Source organism: Brachycentrus maculatus, unplaced genomic scaffold (genome assembly GCF_059751285.1).
Source record: "Brachycentrus maculatus isolate JH-2025_06_01 unplaced genomic scaffold, ASM5975128v1 h1tg000340l, whole genome shotgun sequence".
Classification (NCBI taxonomy): domain Eukaryota; kingdom Metazoa; phylum Arthropoda; class Insecta; order Trichoptera; family Brachycentridae; genus Brachycentrus; species Brachycentrus maculatus.
The window spans coordinates 846,273-863,913 of record NW_028281089.1 but is presented as its reverse complement, the minus strand read 5'-3'; the positions used below and the strand labels follow the sequence as shown (position 1 = coordinate 863,913).

Here is a 17,641-nt window from a genome sequence, read left to right as displayed (position 1 = left end):
TGATTTGAGAGAACACTGTTCTACCTTTATGTCTCCCCGCAGACTCGTCATGTTACGGACTTGCGTATTAATTATGGATAGAGCGCCATACACACAACTGTAGCCAGATTACGGGAATGATAAACCGGGATGGGGGGTAACGTACCTGCGCTGAAATTAAACGTGCTGTATGTATTTAAGAACTCTACAAAACGGGAGGATTTAAAAAATATATACACATAATTCCATAGTGTGGTGTTAAATTCCTTGTTATAACGTGTTTAATATGAAGGTTTTGATTCCAAGTTGATTTACCTAATAAATGACTATGAAATTACATATGTTTTTTAAACGTTTATTATTTTAAAGTTATTTTAAGTGAGGTCACTTATGCACCATTTAATGTACAATAGATAGGAGATGAAAAAAAAATAACCTAAATATTTCGGTTAAATATACAAATTTGTCTAATTTACAGAGGTTTTAAAACCTATTTTTAATTTTTAGAATTTAGCAATTTTTATAGCAACATACATTAGTAATGACACTAAAAAAAATTATGAATATATATTTATGATTAAATACATAATGTTATAATAATATTTTATTATTTTTTATTATTTACTTATTTTTTTTTATATAATCCTGTTATCAAATGTTACACATTTTATACATGGTCTGGACATGTAGAACGAATGAGTGAGGAAAGAACGTTAAAAAAAATTTAGAGGCGAATGTAATTGGAAAAAGGAGGAGAGGAAGACCGAGAAAAACTTGGCACGATCAAGTATGCCAAATACTTAATTTCAGTTATAAAAACATTAATTTTATTAAATACAGTGTTCTAAGTAAATAATATTTACCAAGAAAAGTCAGTACAATATAAAGATAGATTAGAATTTTATAATATGGCAAATAAAATAATACTTAATGTCGATTTTATTGTAACAATAAATAAATATAATTATAATAAAATTAAAATAAATATACATGTATTTATAACTAACTAACTAACTAACTAACCATCACGCCGCTTCCCCGCAGGGGTAGGGATAGAGAATAAAGCGCCACATCTGTCCTTGCAAACATTCTTCGCCTCTTCCACGTTCATGCATCTCCTCATACATACCCGCCGATTGTTACGACTCCTAACCTGACCACTTTCAAGTATTTGGTATACCTGATCGTGCCATGTTTTTCTCGGTCTTCCTTTGCTTCTTTTCCCACTAACATTCGCCTCATAAATTTGTTTTACCGTTCTTTCCTCACTCATTTGTTCTACATGTCCAAACCATCTCAACACACCTTTCTTAATTTTATCGATAATGCAATGCTTATCTCAGCTTTGCATTCCTTCCTTATTTCACTATTCGCACATCTATCATACATCGTTTTGTCGGACATTATTTCGACTGCATTCAGTCTACTTTCATCCTTCTTTTGCCATGTATGTATATATATATATATATATATATATATATATATATATATATATATATATATATATATATATATATATATATATATATATATACACATGTTTTTCTAAAGTTGATTGTTTTCTTGATGTGTTTATTTGGCATTTGATATAATAGTGTGTAATTAAGTACTTAAAAATAATAAAATGAGCTTTTACTTTGCATTCAAAAACAGTATTGCAGCCAAACCTAAACAAAGAGTTCAAGGGTATAATGTTACCAAACACCTGTTATATATGGGCGGAAAATATTATAAAAATATAATTAAAATTTCTCGAAACGGGACTCACCTCGTACCTTACGATACCTTCTCGAAATTCATCTCACGAAGGAACACTTAAAAACATTTAGAGGCTATATTCGGGTGCAAAATATTACGACTTCACACGGAAAAATCACCCCGCTTGAATCGCTCCCGCTGCGAACGATTTCGACCCCTACAGAAGCATCCCTGCATTATTTCTCGTACAATTTTCAACACCCCATAAAAAGGGGAGATTCCACAACATAAATTCTACACACCGCCAAACTGTGATCAAAAGTCAAACCGAATAAAAAACACTATGGCAAACATATATTATAAACCAAATGTTTTGATTATTTTTTATTACTTATTTGATCCACAGATATCGCTTAATATAATTCAAATAATTTCCTACGCGTTTGTTGTTTAAAAACTGTTTTAAATTGAGTTTAAGTAATCATTTTGACAATCGTTTCTGTCGGTTTTCTACGATTTTTCCGGCGACAGACCTTCCCGCGCAAAGGCTCCTTCGGTACTGACGTGAAGTTGGCAGCGCTGCCGACCAAACAAAGCGTTCAGCAGAGGAGTGGAAAATGCGCCTGCGCGGACCTGTGGGCGATGCGTTCGGGAAATTTCACTCTAATTTTGAAGTTAAATTGACCAATGAATTTGACGTAACATTTAGGCGGTCAAATAATAATATTGAGGCCGCTTTCGGGGGATATTTTTAATTGGGCTTTTAATTTGTAATTGCTTTTCGTAACGAGCCAAAACATTTAAAATTACGAAGAATAATCATTTATTTAACGGTTTGATACTAAGCAAGTAAAACGATTTTAAAGATCAGCGTTATATGTACCAAGTTAAAATGTAATGTTAAAATAAATACCATACCGATTTTTTACAAAGAAATTCATAATCATAATACGCGAGGATATAACAAAATACATGTGGAGCCAATAAACACTACTAAATTTAGAGTAAGGTCCTTAAAATATATTGCCTATACCCAAATTAACCAGCTGCCTGACATATATAAAATAGAACCCATTCGGGAATCCAAAATAAATGATCTGAATGTAGTGATATTTTCTTATTTTGTTTTTACCTTATGTTTTTTATATTTTCTAATTTTTTTATATTTTCTCATTTGTTATATTTTCTCATTTTTTATATTTTCTCATTTGTTTATTTTAAATATGCTTCTTATGCCTATTTATTATACCTGTTTAATGTTTTTATATTTTGCCATGTATTAGTTTTGGGTTATTTTTGAAAAATCTTTTTTGTAACATTATTATTTGTGTTCCAGTCTTGTTAACTTTAATCCCATGTCCCAAAATGAGAAATAGAAATTACGCATCGGGAATATTGTATATATGACTTATGTATGTAATATATTTTGAAAAAATAAATAAATAAATATGTATCAAGTTCAAATGTAAATTATTTAGTTTTTTCCACTAATATGTTTATTTTTTCTGGTAAAATAAAAACCATACAATTGTTGTTTTATTGTTTACAGTACCTATGTAAAATTCTTTCCCACCAAAAAATGTTGTACTAATATTTCAAAACAAAGCACTAAAGGAATTTAATAAGATAAGGTAGTATAAACTAAGGTAAGTAATTATACATTTTTACTTAAGTAAATAAAAATATTTTTTTGTTGTTCGCTGAAAATTCAATCTATTCTTTCCGAAACGCTACATTACTCAGTGTCTTGCGCACCATTGTGTTCGTATAAGGAAAAAAGTAGAAATAATCATAACTAAACTATTTTAGACTCCAAACAACACCAATGTGGTGTTTAGGGCACCGCATGTGATCGACACGCTTCGAACTTGATCATTTATTATGAGCGGGCAAGATTAACATGCAGTCAAGGTGAAGGAAACGGAGGAGGAATGATAAGTAGGAAAATGAGAAAAGCTACTAATTATGTTTAATAATGGGCCGCTCCAGCCTGCTATTTCATCAATGGGAATAAATACCATTTTATGGGAAGAATATGGAAGGTAATAGAAGCAGGGAAAGACCAAGGAAAACTAGGCATAATCAAGTATTTCAAATACTTGAAAGTAGTCAGATCAAGAGGTAGAATAATCGGCATGTACGGAAATGCATAAATGAGAAGAAGATTGTTTGCAAAGACAGATGTTCAGTCAGTGTCGCGTTCTATTCTCTCTGCCTACCCCCGCGATAAAGTAACGTGATGGTCTGTTAGCTAGTTAGTTAAATAAAAATATTTTAAAAATAATCGATATTACCGAGTTTGTTGTTTATTATTTATTACAATTTATCAGGGAAATATGCGAGATCGTTAGGTGTCCTTAGGTGGGGAAGGCAACGAAGGAGACAATGGTATGCGCATGAGAGGAGAATGGAACCATCTAGACTCCTCCAAATCGCACTGTACTGCCAACCCCATGCTAGACGACTCCCGGGCAGACCAACAAAGAGATGGGTCGATAACTGGGAATCAACGTCCCAGGAGGCTAATCCCTCTTAAAAACAGGCCGCAAGACCTACAATAAAAAGAAGAAGAAGACAATTTATAATTCTTTCCCTAGTTTGATTTTCATGTTGAAGTACCAGGGCACAATGAACTTGAGGACCCAACCCTCTCTTGTGACAGGGGGAAGCGAGTAGAAGGGTGGTATCATTAGTTCATGGTCGCAGGATACATTGGCACTATAACACGCACCTTTTCACACGCGACATCCGGGTCAGGTCGCTTTAAATATTACTGAGAGACCACAACATAAAAACATATTTATTTTCATTCGTGCGAAATTACAGGGAAACCTAATTTGCAGTCAAGTTTTACCTTTACAGAAACGCTAAATGTAAACTGTGTTTTGAATTATATACTAATAAAAAGAGGCAAACATGAAATTAACAGCTGTGGAAAAAAATAAGTTGCGAGTGTTTCAAGTAAACGTGTTTCCAGACCGTTAGAAACGGTAAAATTTTAGTTCCAAGTATATATGTATAATATGTACCTGTATGTAATAACTTTTGATTTTTTTTTAAATTTTAATAAAGTTACATTTTTTAGATACAAATTGATACAATTTCTAAACATTATAGTTTCGCTGTGCCTCTCCAATAAAGAGACTGAGCTCTTGTGCTTGGAGAGGGACTTGCACTCAATGTTAATTGTTTTATTTGATTAATGGTATAGTTGTCTTTTTCTTTTCTTTTATATATATATATATATATATATATATATATATATATATATATATATATATATATATATATATATATATATATATATATATATATATATATATATATATATATATATATATATATATATATATATATATATATATTTTTTTTTTTTTTTTTTTTAAGATTTACATGTAATGGACTTTTTTATTAAGAATTTTGATATCTTCTAATTTTTAATATCTTCGAAATGGTATTCTTTTTTTATATGTTCGAAATAGTATTAATGACTAACTAACTAGATAACCATCACGCCGCTTCCCCGCTGGGGTATGCAGAGAAAATAGAACGTCATACCAATATATCTTTGCAAACCATCTTCGGCTCTTCCTCGTTCGTGGAGCTCATCATACATACCCGCTGATATCTCTAACTTCTAACCTGACTACGCACAAGTATTTGAAATACTTGATCATGCCAAGTTTTCCTCGGTCCTCATTCGCTTCTATTACCAACTGAATGCGCATCATAAATTAGTTTTATAATTGTTATTTCCTCGGTCATTTGTTCCAATTGGCATAATACTATTTCGATAAGATTAAGAAAGGCGTGTTGAGATGGTTTTTGGACATGTGGAACGAATGAGTGAGGAAAGTACGGTAAAACAAATTTATGAGGTGAATGTAGTTGGAAAATGAAAAAGAGGAAGACTTTAGAAAACTTGACACGATCAGGTATTTTAAATACTTGGTCAGGAGTTGGAATAATCAGCGGGTATATGAGGTTAATGCATGAATGTGGAAAAGGCGAAGAATATATTTTTTTAGATGGGAATTGCATTAATTATTTACCTTGCTTATTATGGAAACGTTTATAGATCATTTACTGGATTTTTGTTTCTTCTAGCCAATTAAATATGTTATTATTTGAATCTGTGTTGGGAACAGGAGGGATAATCTAGAGTGGGCCAATCAGGAACTTCTCGGCATTTGCTCATTGCTGGGAGGAAACCACGTAAAACTCCTCAGGAGAAGTCGGACTGTTGACTGTCATCAGCAGACCTTCCGTTCCACTAGAAGAGGGTTCAGCATTTTGTTTGCATGGCGAAGAATGTTTGCGAAGACAGAATATTGTGGCGATTTATTCTTTCTGTCTACCAGCGTCTGTCTGATGATTAGTTAGTTAAAGAATACAAGGGTGGATTAAAATTTCAAAAGAGTACAAGTTGATTTCGCATAAACCAATGTTTCCCTGAAACAGGTTCCGTTCAACCCCGCCTCGTCTAGTTTAACTACCCTCAGTGCCTGCTCTAGCAGGGGTTGGTTACTACCACTGCCTACATAATGCATAACACGATGTGTAGACGAGGAGAACGTTCGGCCGGCAGCCACCCCTAGGCCACGTAGCCCTCATTACGGGGATTACCATAACACAACCTTACAGAGACGACGGATAAGGGATGAAATGAAAAGAGTAAAATTTCCGCAGCAAGTAGGGGGATCGAAACGTAGTATTTTCACAAAATAATTATTTTTGTAAACTAGCTAACCGTCTGCTGTTTCACCGAAGGAGTAAACAGAGAGAATAGAACGCCACATTAATCTGTTTTTGCAAAACAATCTTCGCCTCTTGCACATTTGTGCATCTCCTATTATGCCCATACCTGTCAATAATGGTTCAAAAATAGTGAATTTTACTCAGTGTATAAAGCAATCGTTAGTTTAGTACGTATATTATTATTAATATTATGCCCAGACTATTAAATTCTTCTTCATCCATGAATGATGAAATATAAAAATATATACAAAGTTATACGTTTTTGACATCTCATCATAGACGAAGAGAAACATGGACGTCTGGGTATTTACAGTGCTCACGACCTGTCACACGCTGGTTTAATTGATCATTTTAAACACGTGTAGCATTCACCATTCTACCCATGATTGGGAACCACACTACTATTTTATTGTAACTCATTAGGTTTATTCGTTTGTGAGTGTATATATATATATATATATATATATATATATATATATATATATATATATATATATATATATATATATATATATATATATATATATATATATACATATATATATACATATATATATATATATATATATATATATATATATATATATATATATATATATATATATATATATATATATATATATATATATATATATATTTATATATAAACACATATATATATATATATGTATATATATATATATATATATATATATATATATATATATATATATATATATATATATATATATATAGTAAGTGTCGTGGACTCTTAGGTCAGAGTTTCTCGGTTCGAACCCACTATACCAAAATTTGATACCTATTTCATTGATTGATCATTTTAAACACGTGTAGCATTCACCATTCTACCCATGATTGGGAACCACACTACTATTTTATTGTAACTCATTAGGTTTATTCGTTTGTGAGTGTATATATATATATATATATATATATATATATATATATATATATATATATATATATATATATATATATATATATATATATATATATATATATATATATATATATATATATATATATATATACATATATATATATATACATATATATATATATATATATATATATATATATATATATATATATATATATATATATATATATATATATATATATATATATATATATATATATATATATATATATATATATATATATATATATATATATATATATATATATATATTTATATATAAACACATATATATATATATATGTATATATATATATATATATATATATATATATATATATATATATATATATATATAGTAAGTGTCGTGGACTCTTAGGTCAGAGTTTCTCGGTTCGAACCCACTATACCAAAATTTGATACCTATTTCATTGATTGATCATTTTAAACACGTGTAGCATTCACCATTCTACCCATGATTGGGAACCACACTACTATTTTATTGTAACTCATTAGGTTTATTCGTTTGTGAGTGTATATATATATATATATATATATATATATATATATATATATATATATATATATATATATATATATATATATATACATATATATATATATATATATATATATATACATATATATATACATATATATATATATATATATATATATATATATATATATATATATATATATATATATATATATATATATATATATATATATATATATATATATATATATATATATATTTATATATAAACACATATATATATATATGTATATATATATATATATATATATATATATATATATATTTATATATAAACACATATATATATATATATGTATATATATATATATATATATATATATATATATATATATATATATATATATATAGTAAGTGTCGTGGACTCTTAGGTCAGAGTTTCTCGGTTCGAACCCACTATACCAAAATTTGATACCTATTTCATTGATTGATCATTTTAAACACGTGTAGCATTCACCATTCTACCCATGATTGGGAACCACACTACTATTTTATTGTAACTCATTAGGTTTATTCGTTTGTGAGTGTATATATATATATATATATATATATATATATATATATATATATATTATATATATATATATATATATATATATATATATACATATATATATATATATATATATAAATATATAAATATTTATATATATATATATATATATATATATGTAAGTGTCGTGGACTCTTAGGTCAGAGTTTCTCGGTTCGAACCCACTATACCAAAATTTGATACCTATTTCTAATAATGAGCCGCTTAGGCTCACAGAAATAGTATGAAATTGAAATATTTGTGTAAATAATAAATCACAAATATATTTTTTTTTATGTACGGTTGGTACTGATTGTGTTTTTATATGTCACGTGACATGATACTTGATATAGTTCGCGATAGTATCCACGATTGATTTTAGTGAGATTTTTACTAAGCAGACTCTTTTGGTTTAATCTTCAAATATATCGTGAGTAAGATGTTGAATTTTGGATGAAGATTTGTCCACCTCCGTAGTGTAATGGTCAGCGCACTCGGCTACCGTTCTGGAGGTCCCGGGTTCGATTTCCAAGGGGGTTAAAATAAATATAAGTGATTTTTTCACTGTGATATTTATTAAATACTACCCTGGACTGGTACCTGAAGCGGAGGGCTGATCACCTTTCCTTCATGTGTAAACGATCAAGATAACTTTGCGTTTATATGACGCAGTGCCCTATGCACCATTGGGTGCGGATAAAGGTTTTATTTTAATATTATTATAAGATGTTAATTTCTATAAATAACTCTTTCATCTACATCAAAGTACCTACTGTGATAACTAGACATTCAATTAAATAACCCGGCATCGCTCTTCAACCAACCCTTTTCTTACATCACAATAACTACTTAATTATAATAACCACGAAATGCCTCTTTATGTGAAGTAGATGGATGACTCAAACTTGTCGCATAGAAGATGAGTCATGTAGTCATGCTATGGAAATTATCAATATCAATAATGGAAATTCAGAAAGGCAGTGTTTCACAGAAATTTTGACTTGAAATGAAATACGAACATGTTATTCAGAACATGTTATTCATTACACAAAATAACTGGTGAAATAATAAAATTCTCAAACCAACCTATGGACGGTCGACAGCCCTGTAAATGCCCAGACTTCCATATTCTTCTTCATCTGTGATGAGATGTCAAAAATAAGTTTCACAAAATTAAAAATCGTGTTTTCAGGGATCTCTAATAATGTAAAATATTTCGGGTGGATCTTGCACACATTTACTCTATGAGGGTCTCTGCTAAGTGATAAGCTTACTCAAAACAACCATAGATGCTGACGAGAACACAAACATGAAGCGATTTGTGAATTATATCATATTTATATATATATATGAGTGAGAAGGAGGCGAGGAGTGTATGCCAGGACAGAAGAGTGTGGCGTTCTCTTCTATCTGCCTACCCCTACGGAGTAATGGCGTGATGGTAGTAGTAGTAGTAATTGTAGTATATATATATAGACATATATATATATATATATATAATATATATATATATATATATATATATATATATATATATATATATATATATATATATATATATATATATATATATATATATATATATATATATATATATATATATATATAAATATAAACATGAGTTCCAAAAATTTAAGTACTATGGTTATCAATCATGGGCAGAATGATCAATGTAACACGTGTATAAAGTGATCACCAGCCTATGACAGATCGTAAGCCCGGTAAATACCTAGACATATTCTTCTTCATCTATGTTGATTTGTCAAAATGTGTGAACATCATGACTTAATCTGGTTCAAGTTTAAGATATTGAATAAAAATCTATTTTATTATTTTTCTTCCACTCATCTCTCTAATACCCCCATTCTTCACTCCATCGCTCCACAACATACGCGCAATTTGCTAACCTACAATATTTCCAAAGCATTGAATCCACTCTCGTTCTCTTACATCTCAGAAGACTCCATTATTTCCTTATAAGACATGAGTATATTTTTTTCCATAAATGTCAAACTAAATTGTCGAAAACAAAATTATAGCAGACTTCTGATTTAGAAACCGATATTTTTGTTACCCTAGACTTTATTTTCCCTTTTTCTTCTTTATTAGTCCTTATCCGCAACCAATGGTGCATATAGCACTGGATTAGATCGATGCAATGTTTATTTGATCATTAATTATAATATATAATGACACGGTGATCAATATTGTGCTTCAGAAACTAGTGTGGAGTTATTTGTTTTCGATTTTTTTCATTTAATGGAATTGGAATTAGATTGGATATTAATTCTTTTTTTTTTTAATAATCAAAATATCTTGAACTCGAAACCTCACATACGGTAGCTAAACGCGCTAACCACTTCCATGCTATGATTTAAGCCGTTAGCATTTATATATATATATATATATATATATATATATATATATATATATATATATATATATATATATATATATATATATATATATATATATATATATATATATATATATATATTTATATAAATATTTTGTAAAGGCTCAAAAGACAATCTTACAATATAAAATTGATTAAACCAATTTTTTAAACTATTATTACGATCGCAGGATATAATAACAACAAGAAAAACTTTGGAAAAGTGTAATTTAAAAAAAAGAAAATCATTTTTTTAGCTTCGGAATAGTTAAAAAAATATCACGGGCGTAGCCGGGTAAAAACACTACTTTAATATATGTATGTGTATATTTTTTTTAAACAAACAAATAAACATCCTCAAAGGTAACAATAAAAAAGTAATTCACATCACGGTAAAGTACGTATTAGTAAGTATAAAATGAGAAAGCTCCTTACAATAATACTCGTATCGTCGGGAAATCCGTGTCGGCATTATTATATTTCCCATTTGTCCACTGGGACGGAGCATTAGCGCAGTTTCCCGCGCTCGCCGGTTGCCATGGCGACTGCGAGCAAGATGGCCTCCGCTTGGCGCGCTTTCCCCGCGGCCACAGCGGGTCGATACCACAGGGGGAGCGCAATGTTTCGTAACATTGTCTAAACGTCACTTTACCACTACCTACCCGACATAACCATACCGTAAAATAAAGAGAGGAAAATAAAACAACAGTGCTGTGTATCACGGTGAATAAATTGGACGACCAAATGAAATGGATTTAAAATTACCGGTCTTGAGAAATGTTAACCATTGCCTTCGTTATTTTTACTAAATGTTTATTACATATTTTTTATTTTTTATCAATTTTATTTAATATGAGAAAATGTTAATATTGTACAAAACTAGGAAATGGAAAAACTAATTTCACGGCTTTTAAAAAAAAATGTATAAAATGAAGTGCATAAAAAAGACAGCGGTTTGGCGTTCTGTCTTCTCTGCGTACTCATGCGGGGAAACGACTTTATGGTTAGTTAAATTTTATTTCATTTTATTGTAAAATATACGTTATTTTTGTTTTTCCAAAAAACCTCAATCTTATGGCAGTCTCTTTGCTTCAGAATCTTGCAAATTTGTATTATTTTTTAATGTTTGAGATATTTTTAAAGCATGAGTATCTTTAAAGGGATACATAAATTCGGAAGAGGCGAAGAATCTTTTCAAAGACAGTGGTATGGCGTTCTGTCTTCTCTACCTACTCATGTACGAGAAAGCGACTTAACGTTTTTTGCTCATCTTTAAAATAATTATCTTGTACCTTTATCAAAAAGGGCTTTTACTCTATGATTGTCCTGAAGAAGAGATTGGTACGTCTTGAAACTTGCAACATAAAATCTCGGTGAGTGGTTTTATACTAACACACCAACATTTTGTTTATATGTCTGGCCACAAATATAATAGATAATAATAAAACAACAACAAAATAGCTTTTCTAACGTAGAAAAAGTTATAAAACTGTTTTTTTCTAATGGCGCTATATTCTATTACAAAATGTTAATATCAGTAAGAAAAAAAACATAACTAACCAAACATTTTGCTTTGAATATTCTTAATATAAGATTTCAAAACTGATTGTATTAAATTAAAATGTGATAGACATACTAAGTGCAGTCTGTACTTCCTATGTGAGGGTTGGCACTGAAAAATAGTTTTGTTTCGGTCCACAAGGGTCACTACTTCAGACAAAATAATGCTACACCAAACAAACAATTCAGACCCATTACCAAAAAGGGACCAACTAAATTATATTTATCCTATTATAATCAAGAACACTATGTTTTACAATACTTTCCTTTTTACAAATGCATTTTGTACTTGTTTACATACTGCAAACCATTACGTGGAAAAGCGTTCAACCCGTAATACAGGTGAAATTAGCAAACTTCAGTTTTGATTGATGCAGGATTCCGGATATCAAGAGCTTTTAAGATGAAATTATTCCTAAATTCATTTGAAACTCCAATTTAAATCATATTTAGTAATAATTAATTAGTTTTCTTAATGGTTAAAAGAGATAAATGATTAATATTTCTAGATATCACGAGGGAAAAAATATTATCGAGACTACAAAATTCATTGTATTATTATTTATTGCACATGTATTTGCAAACTTTCTTCACCTCTTCCGCGTTCATGCATCTCTTCATTTATACCCGTTAATTATTCGGACTCCTAACCTGACAACACTCAGATTTTAAAAATACTTTTTTTAGCTAAATTTTCCTCGGTCTAAATCTGCTTCTTTTATCAACTACATTCGCCTCATTTTGACATGGATTACGAGTTCCATACAACAATGGATCTCATTCGAACTTACCAAACAACAAGAAATAACTTAACCAGCCTACGACCGATCATAAGCCCTGTACATATCCAGACTTTCATAATTCTTCTTCATGTACGTTGAGATGCCAAAAAAATGTAAAAGTTACTCCTTCATGGAGTAAACCCAGATTTGTGAACAAGTATTTGGACACACTCAAAATATTATGAAATCCATTTAAAGAGATGGAAGAAAACGTATTTTTTCCATCCGATTTCTGTTAATCGTGATATCAAAACAAGATCATATTTTAGATAATATCAAAACATGCCCGTTGGCGGATATAAATTCATGAGAAAAGTTGTGTATTTTCGGTCATGTTGAATTTATGCCGCCATAAATCAGAAAAATCCCTTTAGCCCCGCGTATGGCGACACTGACATCGAAATTTGAATTTCGGAATGCGAAATATCCATAGATTCGAGATAAGAATAGATACCTATGTCAAGAATGATATTTGAATGCTCTTAATTTGAAGTTTTGGGTATTTGGAGATTATTTGACCAGGTTAGGTAAGTTGAATTTATGCTATCATAAATCCGAAAAATCTGTATAGGCTCGCATGGCGAGATTTGAATTTCCGAATGAAAAATATCCATAGATGCGAGATAAAAAGATACCTATATCAATAATAATATTGGAATGCTCATAATTTGAAAATTCAGCTTTATATAGACAATTTGACAGGCTAACCTAGTCAATATTACGTTGGAAGGGACAAGGTAGAATTTTATTAGGTAGTGATTTAACTAAAGTCCAGGTGTAATTGTTTAATAAAATAAAAACGAATCACAATAATATATTTTTTTAATTATTTACATGTAAGTATTTCGGCTCAACACGGGCCATGCCTAAAGAGCCGTAATACATATAGTAAAAAAATGTATGTATCTATGAAATAAACAAATTTAAAAAAAAAAAAATAAAAAATTTATCGATAATCCCTTGCATTCTTTCCTTACATCGCCATTCAAACATCTATCATACATCGTTTTGACGCACACTTGTCAATATCTTTGATAAATTTTTTGACAGTCAAAAATCTGTTTTACCTTTCAATCTCTTTCTGTCATTCAACATATCGTCCTCATACAGGAGAAAATGACCGAGTGCATTTTTGACAAAAACGTGATTGTTGATTATTTAACATCTTACTAGCTTAATGCTTACCTGGAGAAAATCCCAAAGCGATTTTAAACTTGGATGTTTAATATATCGACTTGTTAAAAATTACTGCATTGATGTTTATTTTCTTGCCAAGCAAAAGTGACTTTAACGGCCTCCCTGAAAATTTTACGTTTTGTTAGTTGGTCACTTTGTCCTGTACGACTACGATATATCATGCAGTTTTTTATTGTCCACCTCCGTAGTGCAATGGTCAGCACGCTCGGCTATAGTACTGGAGGTCCCGGGTTCGATTCTCAGAGAGGGTCAAATAAATATAAGTGCTTTTTTCATATTTATTCAATATTACCCTGGACTGGTACCTGAAGCGGAGGGCTGATCACCTTTCCTTCATGTGATCAAGATAACACTGCGTTTATATGATGCAGTGCCCTATGCACAATTGGGGTGCGGATAAGGGTTTGAGTGATTTTTTTTTTTATTTTAAGAATTTCTTTAAATAACATTCTGATTATTATTACGATTTTGCATGTTAAACGTTTGTAGGTTATTTTTATAATATGTACGAGCCGTGGAATATTTTTATGTTTATTTAAATTCTTTTACATTTCACAATATACAGTAATATAGTTACAAGTACAAAAAATATATTATGTTTATACAAAAAAAAATCCCACAAAGGCATGGCCTGTGTGTGGGTAAACATTTTATTTTAGGTTATAATAAAGGGCACTGGCAAGAATACAATAGATTTTTTTTTAAATACAGTATATAAATTTTGAGCTACGTAGCTTATCAAAGGCTCGACTCACAAATCAAATTATTTCTTTCATACCCTCAATCACAAGTAATAACACAATAAAAGCGTCCGTCCGTGCTGCAAATTGCGGATATGAAGTAAAATTCCATCCCCATTCCGGCATTCGGCGAGATATTAAAAATATTTTCACGTGTGTGGCGCCCCTCTTTCCGTGTAATGTGAAGGGCATGTTTTCAAACGATCGCCATAAATAAAATTCAAATTTCGAACGGGCCGTCGTACGTTATGGAGGGAAAACGGTAAAAATGGCGAAAACACGCAGACACTCAAATATGAGGTTATATTTAATTTTTTACATGTACAACAAATACAGTTTATATTAATTAAAAAGAAATATAAAAATAAAACACTTGTATTTATAATACCACTTTTGAGTTTATTACTGTAAACACGACTAGTATCAAGAACTTAAAAGTTCTTATAAATAGTCACTTTGTGGTAATATGTTTTGATTTCCATTTTTAATCTTAATTTTACTTAGTGAATAACACAATAGTGATATAATATTAACGAAGTTAAATTCAAATTAAATATATAATTGACGTTTAAACTATTTCAAACTATTCAAGATTTATGACATTATTTTAATGAGAGCTGGAAACAAGTCGTGTTAATATTTACTAAGTCAAAAATGACAAGCAGTTAATTTTTATATTTAAATCTTATTATTTGTGATTATTTCCTCTTTATTTGTGTTTTGTGGTTATGAGGTGAATGTAGCTGGAAAAAGGAGTAGAGAAAAACCGAGGAAAACTTGACATGATTAGGATGTCAAATACTTGATAGCGGTCGGGTCAAGAGTCGAAATAATTTGCCGGTGTGTATGAGGAGATGTATAAATGTAAAATAGGTGAAGAATATTTGCAAAGACTGTATGGTATGGCATTCTATTCTCTCTGCCCACCCCTGCGGAGAAGTGGCGTGATGATTAGTTGGCTAGTTAGCCCTATTGTTTGTGAAATTTATTTTATCAAATTGTATTATTTGTAACGCAAAGAGAAAATAAAGATTAAAAGAAATACTCATATGTGTGTTACGAAATTACTATGTTACGATTTATACCTGGAAATAAGCCTAAATTACACGTGATTCCGACCAAAGGATTTCGTTTTTATATTTCTCGTAAAAAGTACAAATCCGCAGCGACAAGCTATTTATAAAATTACATTTTCTTTTGTTCATAAATCGGTTACATTTTTCAGGAAGATATCTCTTGCCGCACAACGAGGAGAATAATTGAATTTAAGGGATGTCCCCCTCGAGTTTGAGGTAAAGTTTCGCAAAAAAGAAATAAAAAAAATGTCAAAGGATAGTGGAAACGTCGGATGAAGTTATTATTCCCGGACGTAAAGCCCTCATGACAGATTTATAATGATATCAATCATTTCCACCCGACTTATATAAGGATTACGTTTTTTCCATTTATATGATTTTTTGTTCTTTTATGTAGGCAACCCTGGCGAAAGTAAAATATTTTTACATTTTTGATATCTCATCGTAGATGAAGAAGAATATAGAAGTCTGGGTATTTACAAGGCTTATGACTGATCATAGGTTAGTTAAATGATCATTTTAATACAATATTTATCATTCTACGTGCAATATTTATCATTCTACCCATGATTGACAACCAAGTTGGCCATTACAACAACAAAGTTGGCCATCCACAATGACGAGGAGCTCAACAAACTGCCCTCCAGCGTGACGACCATCGCTCAGGAAGGCGTCCTGCCCAACACCTTGGCCATTCTCCGGCCCATGGGATCAAGAGGAAGGCGTTTTAATTTGTCGGCTCATCTTTTCCCCGCTCCAGACTCGACGGCCCGAGATTGATTGACGACGTTTCAATCTATTTATTTTTTGTATGTCATTATCATCATCATCCTATTATTATTATCATTATCCATGTCTTTATAAGCGCCCTTGAGGTAGTATTTTACGAAAATGGCGCTATACAAATTACCCAAATTATTATTATTATCAACCACTTTACTCAAATTTTTGGAACTCCTAGATATATGACACAGTCCATATTAGTTCACAACAGCATCTTTGTTGGATTTAGTAAGCTTTTGTTTAGTAAAGAACCTTTTATTTGCATGCAAGATCCGAATTCCAGTTCATTTTACAAACAAACTGTCTTAGTTGAGTTGTCAAAAAAAATTAATAACTCCCTAAATAATAAGCGGAGAAAACTTCGATTTGTAAACCAGTATTTAGACACACTTAAAATGTTGTGAGTAAAATGTATTTTCTTTTATATTTTTAAGTTTGTTTTTAATAAATTATTTTATTTATTGAATATTTCCCTGGACTGGTCCCTGAAGCACAGGGGTGATCACCTTGCCTTCATATAAGTAATGATCTAGATAACACTGCGTCATTACGATGCAGTGTCCTATGCATAATTGGGTGCGGATAAGGGTCAGAAGGAAGAAAGCACTTTTGAAATCAATAAAAGCAAAGTCAAAGTATTATAAACTTTATAAAATAAAACAA

At 30.5% G+C, this 17,641-nt stretch overlaps 1 protein-coding gene across 2 annotated transcripts in view; it reads right to left on the bottom strand.

Annotated features, from left to right (window-relative positions):
• Positions 1 to 17,641, bottom strand: part of LOC148303924 (uncharacterized) — a 73,287-nt gene that overhangs the window by 39,352 nt on the left and 16,294 nt on the right. The window contains exon 1 of one of the 2 annotated variants that reach the window (XM_088269137.1): positions 1,748 to 2,238. The exons of the other annotated variant lie outside the window; for it this stretch is intronic. The gene's annotated coding sequence lies outside the window, so the exon portion shown is untranslated. Of the gene's footprint in view, positions 1 to 1,747; positions 2,239 to 17,641 lie in introns of those variants that run through there. 2 annotated transcript variants of the gene reach the window in all.